Raw genomic sequence first — 15,090 nt, 5'->3', positions numbered from 1 at the left:
TTTTTCTGAAGAGACAGGAGCTGGGCTGGGTGGGGCAGCCATTGATGGGGTTGGGAGAGTGGGTGGGGGTTGGAGGGGGGCTCAGGGGGCTGTGGGAGCAGGTAAGGAATGGGGCCTGGCAGGAGTCCCCCATGGTCCCCTCCCCCCATGCCTCTCCCCCTTACTTACCAGCATGGAATCTGGGTCCAGCTCCCTGTGACAGCAAGTGAGGACTGCTTGAATCTCCAAAGCTGTCTGAATCTTTTCCAAATCTATTCAGAGAGCTTCAAATAGATTCAGACCTTTTTATTAGTCTCCTAATTTGATTCAGATTCGGAGATTTGGCCGCCAAATAGGGCCTAATTTCCTCTGAATCAAATCAGCACCTGAAGGTTCACACAGCCCTAGTCATTATCTCTCTATCATTTTCAGGATCTATGGGGCAATAGTCATAGTCAAGGAAGTAGATACTTTAGGCACAGGAGAGAGAGAGAAAGAGAGATAGATAGAGAGAGAGAGAGTGAGAGAAGGAAAGCAGCAACTTATTGTCCTGTACAGGCTTTCACCAGAAGAAGGCACTGCCACAGTCCACAGTGTTAAGTACTGGAGCAAATTACTGAGAGAGGTGGTAGAAACTCTTATGACTGGAAGTTTTAAAGGGGATGATTCTGCCTGGAGCAGGGTGTTGGGCTTGATGTCTTACTGAGTTCCCTCCCAGACCCTTTTTCTTTCTGACTCTGGACGACTCCTGAATATCCAGATGGGGAAGTAGCCTCTTGATGGGGAACTGGAGACTCTGGAGGAGAGTTGTAATGAAGTTTACAGGTCCCACTTGAAGACGACAGAGGAGCATGAAGGATGGGTCTGGATATGTTCTGGTCCTCTAAACAAACATAGATTCATAGACGTTAGGGCTGGAAGGGACCTCGGAAGATCATTGAGTCCAGCCCCCTGCCCAAAGGGCAGGAAGTCAGCTGGGGTCATAGGATCCCAGCAAGATAAACATCCAAATGTCTCTTGAAGGCGTTCAAAGTAGGTGCTTGAACCACATCCGGCGGCAGTCTATTCCATGCAGGAGTGAGTCCAGTGTAAGCTGCTGTGAGCAGTGTATGTAGCCCAAAGCTTCAATTTACACCCAAGCTTACAACCAAAGCAAACTAATTATTTTTAAAGATACAGGCACAAATTATCAAAGCAAATGTTGGGCACTCTAGAAAGGTGATTCAAGGTGACCCTGTGCGCAGATATGGATGTTTGTACTGCTGTATAGAGATAAAATACCCACAAAGGTCATGAAAGAGTTTGAGGGATTAACTTGTACAGAAGGTCTGTAAAACTTGTGGGCACACATGAAGCAAAATGATTCTATTTCAGATGAGTCAAAGACCATGGCCTCTTTAAATGTTATTAAGTTAATAATTATGTGAATTTGGAGAGTGAACTGTGTATACACTTCAAATGGGTTAATGATATGAGAATTCATGCAAAATTGCTGTGTTGATTTTATGTTAATGGATGTTTGACTATAAGCTGAACTATTAACCAAAGATAAGTGGAACTAATGCTGCAGCATTACTATAGAAATATAATTGAAAGGAGGCCTTTTGAATGGCAAAGAGATTTGCTCTTCTAAACGAGCTTGGAGTGGGCCAAAGTAAATAGAAGAATCTGTTGGAATAAAAAAAGGGAGATGTTCTTTAACCCTGGGAAGGGATTTATTTGGGAGGAAGATTTAAAAGAAGCAGTTACTGCTTGGATAAAAGACCCGGGGAAGAATGTAATCAATTGCCAGTATGGTGGGAATGCTTCAATCCAGACTAGTTAATCCATTAAGGCCAGTGGTGATAGTTTAAATGGCATCAAACAGCCTTAAGGCCAGGATAACTGGTCAGTGGCAAATTCTTTAGCATAGGGGTATCCTCTGCTTTTATAGCGCCTCAACCACAGTTCATATGCCACCACCCTTTTGGCCCCAGATTTAAGGCATGTGTCTGGCCAAGGAAAATGATTGGATATCTCTGTACTGCTACCATTCCCAACTGCCCAAATAGTCAACCTGGCATAAAGTAGAGCAGCCCTGAGAATGCTTTACTGTATATCAGCAGCTGGGCTACTGAACAGATACCCCAGAATCAGTGATGTGCAAAGGTGATTACAACCTACATCGACATCCTCTCTCCCCCCATTCTAGTTCTGTGCTCAATGCAGTGTGGCTGGTGCAAAGGATCTGGCAGTGACAGTGCAAGAATTGCTTATCTTGGGTCAAAGGGGCATAGCCAGAAGCAGTGATGTGGAGGTGAGCAAAAGGAAGCATGAATTGTCAGGATATTTTTCCAATGAGTTAGATCCTGTAGAGGGTGGAATTGCTATAACTTGAATCATTTAAATACAAATTGGGCAAAAGCCCCCCAGGAATGTATTCTTAGGAGTGTTCCTGCTTTGGCAAGCAGGCGACTTGGAAGTGTAATGGGTCTTCCCAGCTCTTTTCATGGTTTATGGGTGTTATGGTTAAAAATAGAGTTGGTACATGGATCATTTAAAATAGGGGAGAAAGTAGCATGTGAGCACTTAATTCTTTTAAAGTAATTGGCATCTAGAGGCAAGTATAAATTTAATGTCAGCCTGTAACGTTGGCAGTTCTTTATTACCAGGCCCTTGCAATTCGGGCTGTGAGATGCAGTAGATACAGTACCAAAAACCAGAGTTCTAGTCTCAGCTCTGACTAGCCAGTCAGACAAGTCTCCTCCCTTCTCTGTGCCTCAGTTTGCCCATCCTAAAATACCGATAATTATAGCTGCTTCCTTCCTATTGTACTTTGAGCACTATTGGTAAAGATTTGGCTATTATGATGATGACTGCAAGAGGAGCCCTGCTATTCTTAAGGGAGAATGCATTAACCTTGCTACCTATGCAAAGTCAGGGACGGGCTTTAAAAATGTAAATGTAATTAACAGTTATGAAAAATGGACATTGATTGTAAGGTGGAACTGCCAGTGCTCTCTTTCCTACTCCTGCATAACAGCTGACACAACAGTAGCTACTTCTTTAAACTAAAAGGGCCTGATTCAAAGCCTACTGAAGTTTATGGGCATCTTTCAATTGACTATAATGAGCTTTGGATCAGGTCCCGAAAGAATACCAGAGGGGGAAAACCACTTTCTTAAGCAAATAAATAAATCACTGATCAAATTTTCAGGGCAAGCAGTACATTATCTATATGGCACTTGCTAGGCGATTAAAATGATCATCCATAAAATAATGCCACTGATGTCTAAAGAAAACGTAAATAAAGCCTTAATCACAGCTTTCATCATTCCTTTGAGGCTTGACTACCAGAGCTACAAACACAAAATAGTAGTGCTCGGATGTTTGGAAATTAAGTTAAATGATTATCTAATCTTATCTCACCGAGTCATGATGATAAACTGCAATGTACACATTTCTGTAATTTAATACTATCAGTCAGTGTTTCAAGGTCAGGTTTTATTTTTTTTCTCTCTCAAGCATCATAAAAATATGTGCCTGGAAGAAATTAAAGTTTCTTTCTGTTAGGGAGTGTAGGGAAGTATAAGGTACATTATTTAGCAGAATAAACATGTATGTTGCTTATAGTCCTGAAGAAATTCCTGTATTGTTGAGGCAGATCTTACCAAACAATGCACCCAATGCTGAGGCTTTCGCTTACAAAGAGTCAAATTTCCACAAGTTCACAATAGTTAGTGCATTTAGAAATGCACGTTTGTGCACGCAAACAGATGTCTGAGTAACAGAGAATATTCTGGGTCGTGAGGCCTAAACCTGTGAACCTTTTATCCCATTGTCTGTGTACAGATTGAATAAAACTTGAGCAAGCTTCCTCAGATTTCACTTGTACTGGCATGAAATGTTCCCGTCGCAGGAACTTCTAATCCTTTTATTCACCTAACATGAGAACAGCTTTAACTCAGCAGCTTCACTGTTGGCTCAGCCAGCGAACCTAGTTGTGGTATTAGCAGTGCCGTGGCAAGGAAGTTTGGCTCCTGGGGCAAAGCCCGCAGTGGCAGCCCGCCCACGTCCCGTGCACAGATCTGGGGAATGCTTGGCTAGGAGTACACATAGCAGCGGAAGCTGCCCTCCCTCTGTCCCCACGTCCCCACAAACAAGCCACTCACGGCTCCATCCCATGCCCTGCCCTGGCTGGGCAGCACCCGTTGGTACCCCTTTGCTTTGGTGCCCAAGGTAATTGCCTTGCTTGCTGCCCACCCCCACTACAGCACTGGGTATTAGAAACTATGGGTCAGGTTAAGGGACTGGTTCACAAAAGCAGCTGCACAACCTGAATCTAAGTGACCTGTTTCACAAAGGTAACCTTGCTACCTATCAGCCAATCTTGGCTCTGTTAAGAAGTAAATGGAACGACCAATAGCAGTTCTGCTAATAAAGGAGAGTTGGCCTGTCTCTCATGAGTAGGGTATGGCTGGGGCTTTTGCTTCCCTTCTCTGGCTCTTTAGGAAAGAGATCCACTTCCTTCCCAACTCTGCCAAAACCAGTCTCTCCTCCACAGACCCCAGCCCACACTCTGTGCTGGGCTGCGGGGAATCCCTTTCTGTGGAGATTCTGTCAAAAGTTGTGTAGGGCCAAGGAGGTGATCCTCCCCCTCTACAAGACACTAGTCAGGCTGCAGCTGGAGTACTGCATCCAGTTCTGGGCACCCCACTTCAGGAGGGATGTGGACAGCATGGAGAGGGTCCAGAGGAGGGCCACTCGCATGATCAGGGGGCAGCAGGACAGGCTCTACGAGCGGAGGCTACATGACCTGAACCTGTTCAGCCTCCACAAGAGAAGGTTGAGGGGGGACCTAGTGGCCATTTACAAACTAGTCCGGGGGGACCAGCAGGCATTGAGGGAGTCCCTGTTCCCCCGAGCACTACTGGGAGTGACAAGAAATAACGGTCACAAGCTGGCAGAGGGTAGATTGACGCTAGATATCAGGAGGAGCAACTTCACAGTCAGGGCGGCTAGGATCTGGAACCAACTTCCAAGAGAAGTGGTGCTGGCTCCTACCCTGGGGGTCTTCAAAAGGAGGCTAGATGAACACCTTGCCGGGGTCGTTTGACCCCAGTACTCTTTCCTGCCATGGCAGGGGATCAGACTTGATGATCTACTTAGGTCCCTTCCGACCCTACAAACTATGAAACTAGGGTCCAAATTTTCAATTTTTTAAAAAATCAGGCAAAACAATTTAAAAATAACAGTAGGGGGATTTTTCTAGGGATAAGCCAAGCAGGTTGCTTACCCTGGATCTCAAAAAATCATGAGTCAGGCCTTTGTGAATCATGAAACCATGTATTTGTTTCATGCCTTCGAGCCTTTCTATGCAGTCATAAGGGGCAGAACCGCCTTCCCCCTGTTTTTTTTAAAGAAAGCTGAAATGTTATGAAATAGCCTGGTTCCAAACCGCAGGACTTTAAAGAATGCTGTCAGTAATGAGATTTGTGAGAAAAATCAAGTGAAATAGCAGTTCTGAATCAAGCTGTTTGTTTGATGCCAGTATTCCCATGAATAAAGGGGGTTTTGTGTTTTTAAAATGAAAACATTTTATGTGCGATCAGGGGAAACATCAGATCAACTAAATTACCGGTATAGAGGTCTGCAATGACCAAGATGACCCGACTCACCTCCTCAGCTGCAAGTTTAGTGTGCATCCTGTCATGCTACTTCATTCAGGGTTTGGGACATTTGGTCTTTGTCATTCCTTTCTGAGTGGCGGGATAGGTAACATTCCCTGGGTTAAGAAGATCAAACAGTTTTTCATCAGAAAGGGAATCCCTGCATGACTCCAGTACAGTAAATAGAGTTTTTTTTCCTCCCCCTTCATAAAGAAAAAGGCAATTTATGTCGTCATCCAGACTAAATAATAGTTTTGAAGCTATCCGAGATCATGTTTATTATTACAGCTATATTTAGACCATTAGGTCCTACTGATTCCTGAAGGGCAACCTTTTGGTTGGTACAAGGCTGTTTATGCTTTGCTAGCTACTCAGATAGTATCTGTCAATGGTTTAGGTCTTCTATTCGTTAGTGAAATGTTTATCTACTGCTACCTATTTCTTCCTGGATCCTGCAATCAGTCTCCCTTGGGCAAACCTGATCATAGGATAAGGGGCCATGCTCAGTATTTGTAAATTTTGTATGATTTAGGCAAATTATTTACAGGCATTAGCATGAATATAGAGTTATCCCATACTGACCACCACAGCTTGTGACCAGTTTATTCAAAGAGCTGTTTCAAGGAACAAAGGACAGATGATCCATCAGCACTGATCACCAATAGGAGTTGTGATTCCATCTCCTATTTGTATCTACCCCTAATGCTTTTCATTATTTACACAATGCATTTGGCTACATTCACCTTTGCTTCATGATTTGATAACTATTTCTTTCTAAGAGGAGAATAACAAATGGTGAATAATGAATGGCAAACAGGATCAATGCTGCAGGGAAGAACCATGACAATTGTCCTGTGCATGAACTCCATGGAAACCCAAATTAATTTCTGTTGTTAATGCACCAGCCAGGAAGACAGAGTTCTAGCAGTGGAAGAGAAGGTGAAAGAAGTAAGTGGTAATAAAAGAGGGAGCATGTTTGTCATGGAAGGAAGATTGTTCCAGGCATATTAGGCAGCACACCAGCTCTTTTACACTAGATGTCTGAGCAATATTCTGTTCTCAGAAACATCAGCATAAAAATGGAGTTATCCTAAACTGATACCCTGAGCCTAATTTGGCTCCCAATCTCCTTAATGGAATAGAATGGAATAGCACCAATGTATGGTTTGATTGCATCTAGGGAACGCTGAGTATGGGTGTGGTGTATAGCTGTAATTTTTGTATCAAATATATTTGGCTTGAGAAAAATGATCAATAGATCTTGGGCAATCTATACTATCCATATAAAATGAGTATCTGGAAATGCCTGAGACGTGTGTGCATGCGTGCATGTGTGTGCGAGAGTGTGTGTGTGTGTGTGCGCACACGTGTGTGTGCACCAGCAAGTCCAGGTATTCATGCCTATTTGTATTTCTGAAGGGAGAGTTCTGGAAACAAAGTGTGGGTCCGATTCTCCTTTCACTTGTCCAGAGTAAATCAGGAGGAAGTCCACTATAATCAGTGTAAAACTGAGAGTTCCTGAATAACCTCTTCTGACGAAAAGGATTTGTTGGCAAAAGAATACCAGTTTTCACCTGTAGGTAGCAGCAAAGTGTGTGCTTTTTATTAATAAATATTACCCAGTTTATCCTTTGTTTTCCACAATGGAAATTTCCCAGTGTGATAAGCCAATGTATTGAGATCAGTGGCAACAACCTTGTTTCCGCCAGCCAGTAGGATAGCGAAAGGGTGTTGTTTCTTTACATTTTTGTCCCATGGATGTGAGTTCTGTCAACGTGACTTCAGAGTACCTGAAGTGGCATTAGATGCTGCAGTAAATGAGCACATCACACCGCCTTCGTGTTTTATTAACGTTCCCACCTCTTTCCGCAGATCCAGATTTTTTTGCCCATACACTGAACAGAGCCTAATTCCACAGGTAGTCCCATTGAAATGAATGGGACTTAGACACGGGACATGAAGCCCACCAAATGCCGATATCTAGCATTAAGGGCTGATCCAAAGCCAGTGAGTTCCATGAGAGCCTTGCCGGTTATTGTAATGGACTATGGGTTAGATTCTTAATTTGCAGTCTGCCTGGACAACTAAACACCTGTCAAAAGCCTTCCCTGATACCCCCCAGAATATATCATGTTTTGTCAAGTGCACAAAATCCTGTCCAATCTGGAGGGAACATCTGGCTCTGGGTGCAGCTCCACATGAAGCGGCTTTGATCTAGAGGATGGAAGCAAAACAAGAAAGAAGGAAGCACCGTGCCATAAATTTGGACTCCAACTCAGACAACATATGGATCTATGAAACTTGTAACAAGCTGTGTCACTCATGAATTGGGCTGGGCAGCCACAAGCGGATTCATCAGGCACCTGACTAGACCTCACACGTACACCATGATGCAGAGGACTGACAGTTGCCTACACCGTATATATGTCAAGTAAATGGGTGTTAAACTTAAGTATTAAGTAACAGTGGAAGTATGCAAAAAATATGACACCACATACAGTCCTGCAGTGAGAAATGAACTCTCATTAATATGATGCTACCACATGCTACAGAAATTAAATAAAACTTTTTAGCAGCTGGTACTCTAGGAGTAAAATTCCTGTACTGGATATAAAGGTAAGCAAAAAAAAGCCAAACACACTGTAAATCATGATTGTTCATTTGATTATTTGAAGGAGATGAGGAAAATGTGGGAAACAATTTTTCCTCAACATTTCAATGAAAAGAATATCCTGCTTTTTCCATCAGAAAACACTTTTGCTGAGTCTCATCCAAAAGCCTGTAAAGGTGGTCATAGCATTAAAAATATTAGAAATTGATGGAAATGTATTTAAAGTAATCTGTTTTGGTCAGATGTTTTGGATGATATTTGTACTCATGTACTCTAAATATTTAACTCCAAGTTGGTTCATAACAATGGGCAATGTGGTCAGAATGCTGAAAACCTTCAACCGGACCAGACCGTGGTTGATGGATGGGGCATTTCATGTAATTCTTCATACAAATGTTATTTTCATTGACTCACTGGGCTTCAAGCCAAAAGGAACCATTAGTTCATATAAAATGACCTTCTCTATAAGGCAGGTCATTAAATTAACCCTATTACCCCTGTATTGAACCCAATAACTAAGGCTGTGCGAAATTTCGCCGGCAGTTTCATTTCGATGCTGTTTAAACTTGTTTCAAACTCGAAAGAGCGAAATCGAAATGAAACAGAGAGCTTTGAAACAGCCTTGAAATGAAACAAGGTAAGTCGAAACGTTTTGAAATTTTCAAAACATTTCACGTTTCGAAGCTCAAGCTGGGCTTGCCTGCAGGGAAACAGAAACTAAAGTAAGGAAAGGGAGGGGGAAGAGGGGAGAAGGCGGGGCAGGAGGAAGGAGTGCTTTCATTATTGACTGTGTAGCTGGCCAGTGACTGTCATCCTTCCCTGAGGTCCCCTCCAATCCCAGTGCTCTGGGGGAGGGATGGAAAAACTCCTGCATAAAAAGTAGCATTGTTTTGCTGCATAAAAAATAGCATTGTTTTGCCTGTCAGCAGCTAGAGGTGCAGGGCCCCAGAACCCAGAAGCCCCTGCACCTATCTCCTTGAAGGCTGGCAGGCTTCAGGGCCCCAGCAACTTGAGGTGCAGTTTCCCCCAAACCCCTGCACCTATCTCCTTGAAACTTGGCAGGCTTTGTGGCCTCTGCAGGGGCTAGCACGCCTTCAGTTTTGACCCCACTATGGCTTAACATATACAAGTGACATGAGTTTTGCTTTCAAGACTTTGAGGTGCAGTTTTCCTGAAACCCCTGCACCTATCTCCTTGAAACTTGGCAGCCCCCAAGAAGGGGCTACCATTCCTGCAAGTTTCATCCACATCAGGCCAGAAATGACAAAGTTATAGGCTGTTTTGAGCTTCCCCATTATAGCCTATGGGCGAAACGTCAAAAGAGCGGCGAAACAGCGAAACCATTTTGACGAAACAAAACAGAACAGTGGTTTCGAATCGAAATGAAATTCAAAATGAAACGCTGTTCCATTGAAATGTCGAAACGCAAGTCGAAATGGAACAGCGCCGTTTCACACAGCCCGACTAATAGAGTGTATCTGGCTAAAGTGTATCTTCCAGAAAGGCATCCAGTCTTGATCTGAAGCCACTTGATAACATATTTTTCCCAACAGTTTATCATTCTGGTGCCTAAAAAAGATTCTAGACATTGGTTTCTTGTCATGCTTTTCTCCATTAGATAAAAGAGCTCTTTGGTACATAACATTTGCTCACCATTAATGTACAAATACACAGTAATTAAATTGCCTCTTGGTCTTTTTTGTGATAAATAGATTATACTCTTTAGGTGTTGCACTTTTGGGCATATTCCCCAGTCACTGAATTATTTTGTGCTTTTTCCATTTTTCAACTTCCTTCTTTTAAATGCAGTCACAGAGGTGGATGCAATATGACAGTGTGGTCTCTCCACTGCTGTATAGAGAGGTAAAATCACCTTCCTACTGTTATTCATTTCTCCCCTCTTTACCCATCCATGGATCACTGTAGCCTTTTTTTTTTGCCGTGGCATCACAGAGAGAATGTATATTCAGTTTTTTTGTCTGTGTTGACCCATAGATCTTTTTCATAGCCATTACCTTCCAGGACATTGTCCCTGGTTGTGTACAAATGGCCTGCATGTCCTGTTTTTAGGTGGTTATCATTGCATTTAGCTTTGTGAAAATTCATTTTGATTGAATCACACAATTGAGACAGTTCTATATGTCTGTCCTGTCCTCATGGGTATTTATCCCTCAGTCAACATTCGTGTTATCCACAAATTTTATCATCCATGCTTTCATATCTTCTTATAGATCGTTAATGCAAACATTGAATTACATCAATTCCTTCACAATCCCACCAGACATACCCCCCCTGTCTGGGTTTTTTTTAATGACTTCCCTTTGACCATTGGTTTTTGAGATCTGCCAGTCAGCTCTTTCTTAAGCCAAATAACACAGGCCCTATTGATTTTGGATAGAGATAATTTTTAATCAGCACACTGTGAGATATTAAATATAATGCCTTACTAAAGGCTAAGTATATTGTATCCAGGCAGTTATCATTATATCAGCCAAACTTGTAATCTCATCAAAGAATGAAATCAGATTTGTTTGACAAGAACTAGTTTCCATAAAACTACATTTATCAGTGTTAATTATGTAGCAATCCCTTAATTCTTTACCCAATGATCCTGTATCAACTTTTTCATTATTTTCTGAGACCGAGAACAAGGCAACTGGCTTAAAGTTATCTGGGCCATCCTGGTTTCTGATTATTGACACAGAATTACCACTCTAGGGCCATCTCCAGATGAGCATGGACATTTGGTTCCCTGGGGACAAGTAGCAGTGGTGCACCTTGTGCCACTGCTACTTGTCCCTGGGGAATGCCTGTGCCACATCCACTTTGGTGCACAACCAGTTACCCTAGGTAGGGTAGGAGTGACTGAGACCAGCACTGGGCTGCCCCAGCATCCTTACCTGGGGCCCTGGGAGCCTCCTGGGGCTGTAGCAGTCTCTAGGTGGCCCAGCTCCACTTTTGAGCTGCATGCACTGCCTATGCATGCGCTGCTTCACCTTTTTTCCCCCTGGGTTTTTTTGACCCCTGAATATCCAGGGGTCAAAAAAACCCATGGGAAAAAACAGCAGAGCAGTGCACACTTGGGCAGCGCTCCCTTGCAATGTGGAGAACATCTGGATGTGCAGTACGTGGCGCCGCAGACATGTTTGATGTGCCATGTACTACACAACCCCACTCATCTGGATGCAGCCTAGCAGTTTTTAATTTTTTTTTAATTTCTTCAGTCTTACTAGATGTATTAAAAATTGACTTTACAGGTCAGAGGTCCTCGCAGCTAACACTTACAGGATGACTGGGTTCAAGCTGTCCAAGCCTGATGATTTCAAAATGTGTATCCCTAGTACATATTGTCTAACATCCTTTTCAGTTACTAATGGAGTGGAAAGTATTTCATCATTCTCCTCTGTCACTATTACCTCATCCTGCTTCTTTCAAATTACAGGAAAGACATATTTATTGAGCCCTTCTGTCTTTTGGCTAACAGTAATAATTGAACTGTTTCCATCTACTACTATGCTGATGCCATTTCTCCTATCTCTTTTGCTCCTGAGAGACTTAAAACCCACCCCCTCCTATTTTCATTAGTTCTTCCAGCCATGGATTTTTCCTTGCTGCCTATAGCATCCTTATCAATTTTCTTCACATAATTACTTCAAATTTAGATCAATTGCTATCTGTTCCTCCCCTTTCCCATTTGTTATACATTGCTTTTTTATTTCTAATTGCTGCCTTCACTTTGCCACTGAACCAGAATAGGCTTTTAGCCAGACTCTCTCTTGTTGAGGATTTTTCACTGCTTTATAAAATAGTTAATTATTTCTTGGTGCAGAGACTAGAACCCAGGTCTACCAAGTGAATGTACTAATCATCAGGCTATAGCGTCAGTCATGTTCTCTCTAGCCCACGTATTTTTCTCCAGTTAAAAAGAAACTAGAAGATTAACTAATATGACAGGGGCCTGGCATTATATTATTCCGTTTAAGATCCAAACAAAGCTAAATACAGCTTTATTGGAATGTGCACTAATTTGCTAAATTATATATTAGGTTAAAAAACCCACAACAAACTAGGCAAAAAATGTTGTTTCATTAGTCCTCTAGTCATAATAATTAAATGTGCATGTCTTATTCAGATTTGTAATACGAAATCTAGCCTTCTCAAGCATCCAGGACTTCACTGTTATTCATTTCCACACCTGAGTTAATGTTTACCTGAGTTAAAATTACTACACCTGACTTAAGGTTTTTAGCTAAACTAAAAACAGTCTGCAAGGTGGTGAAATAGAAAAGAGATATTCTCATGATTCACCAATAGACAGCAAAACTCCAGAAGAAAAGATAGCTTGATTAACAGAACATCAAGACCGTTGAAAAGAAGAGCCATTAACATCTATGGAGTGAAGAGCAATTAGCAGGAATCGGGTAGAATATAATGAGCCATGAAGTTAATTGACACCCCCCCCCCAGCACGGCCTGCACAGAAGTGCTTCTGGTTTTCCCAGGCTGTTGGTTTTAAAGTTTGGGTGGAGCAGGAATCAAAGGTGCAGGGGTGGTGGGGCAGTGTCACTTCAACACTGCACCCCTGTGGATCCACCCCTGGCTGTGCCAAGCTATAGCAGCCCAACTCGCTGCAGTAAGGCCCAACTGCTGTAGCCGTACCCTTCACTCTGAGGGGGAGTAATGAAGAGCTGGGTACACTGGCTTCACATCCCCAAAGGACTCCTCTACACCTGGGGCTTTCTGAGGCAACATAGCTTGGTCTTCTGGCTCTTTTACAACGTGGAAGGAAAGGCTCTGGTCCGATTACTTGAACTATGGATAAAATTAGATGGGAGATGAATTGTACTCCCTGCAGCTTCAAGAAAATATGTGTGCAATCTGTGTGTGTGTGTGTGTGTGTGTGTATAATAGGTTAGAAACACTGATCCCCTGGAGATCGTTTCCTCTTTACCAGCACCTGTACTCCTGCCAAAGGTGATGAGACATTGAATTACTCGTATCTGTGACTTGAGGCCAGCATTTATCCGAACACCCGACAGTTCCAAGAATTTCCCAAGTATTCCACTTGTGGATGGGCATCCGTTCCCCCCTCACCGTATGCCGGAAGAATGCCTGCCTGTGGAGGAATATCAGTTTTGTGTGGGTTACAATGGAGAGTTGCACAGTGTGAATTTTCCATGTAACTAGCACTAAAAACAGCCTTAGGCAGCCCATAAGTCTTTTCCAAACAGAGCTCTTATTTAATTTAGTTTGTTGTGGAAAAGCGTAGGCATCTCTTAGACATATTTTCCATTCAGATGCATTATGTTTTATAAAGAAATATATCTGCTAAGCAGAGTAGGGGAATAATCAGTATTCTATATTTTTGAGCGTATTTTCAGTTAAATAAATAGAAGCCCTAGTGACAAATAAATAACTGTGTCTTCTGTACGCCAGAAAGTTACGAGTCTTCACAAGGAAAGTACAGCATACTCCTTTATCCATTATTAGCTATCTTAAATGGTTCAGTGATAAGTCAAGCTGGCACATAATTCATCTTTTCTAATTCTTCTAGCTCAGACAGCTAAAAGAAACGGAGCACTGCAGAGAAAGGGAAAAAGCTGGGCCCAGCTACTGAAGGCATGTTTCTGCTTGGTGAGAAATTAAAAGCGAAGTTCTCCAGACTGCAATCGGGGTCTTTTATCAGAAGCAGAGATCTTGATTGCTTGCTCAATGTTCTCTCCATGCTTGAGACTGCAGATGACATCCGTGGGAAGCCTATATATGGAGCAAGCAAGGGATGCGTGATAGGGATTGAGGTCAAGGTCAGAGTCGGGGACAAAGAAGAACCTTTGCTTAAGGGCCAATGAACTCAGTATGGCTTTATAGAGCCTCACTCTGGAATGAGAGGAGGCATGTGGGGGGCACTTCTCACATCTCCAGGCCCACACAAGGCCGTGCCCAGCATATTCGTTTAAGGTATGTTGTTCCCGTGTGATCTACCTAAATAGAAGATTCTTTTGCTGTAATTTACTCTGCTGTGGATCACGACTGACATGGATCAATCAGGTATTGATCTTTCTACAGCACTGTCAAAAGTTCATCAAGCCTAGCAGGCCACTGAGCTAACATGGCTAACACAAGGGGACGATATGGCCAGTTGCACATCCAGCTGCCTCTGACTCCCCAGCCTGAATGACCAGGTGCCCATTTATTGCTGGATCAATCGCATGCAGCGTAGAGCTTGAACTCACACCTCTAGGGAGATAACTTAACTGTCCTGCCACTGCATGCTTATAAAACATTATGTCTGTGTTTTATGCAATGGTTTTATTCATCCTAGCAAATATCAAAGACTAGGCTGTAGAATGCTTGTATGCAGCTATTAAAGGCCACTGCAAACCTCTGAATCTCTCATAATCACTATTCAACCACTCATAAGCTAGTCCCAAATTAAAGTGAGAAAAATCAGATCTTATTTTACTGACAGTTATTTTGATTACATATGTCACCCAACATTGTTTCTTCAGCTTCCTGGGGCTCAGCCCACATGTAGGCAGCTCAGCTTCTATAAGGAAATGTTCCTTCTTTAAGGTGAGATAAGGAATAATTGGCTGAGGAAGAAGCGGGAGGTAAAGATTGCTCAAGATATGCACAGTTGCTCTTATTTCCAGCTGGCTTTTATATGTTCCCCAGAGGGCCTGATCCAAGTGCTAGCCAAGCCATTGGAAAGACCTCCATTGACTCCAGTAGAGTTGGATCATCGCACTTATTAGCTAGTGTAACCAAGAAGTAAATTAAGACCATTAGCCTTGTAGGGTTGCATGTGGTTCAGTGATCTATAGTATTTGCTTCCACAGTCCCCTTTTTGTTA

The sequence above is a fragment of the Alligator sinensis genome, unplaced genomic scaffold (assembly GCF_000455745.1).
Source record: "Alligator sinensis unplaced genomic scaffold, ASM45574v1 scaffold1084_1, whole genome shotgun sequence".
In the NCBI taxonomy this organism is placed as follows: Eukaryota; Metazoa; Chordata; order Crocodylia; family Alligatoridae; genus Alligator; species Alligator sinensis.
The sequence above is the reverse complement of the archived record's forward strand: the minus strand, read 5'-3'. Positions refer to the sequence as shown.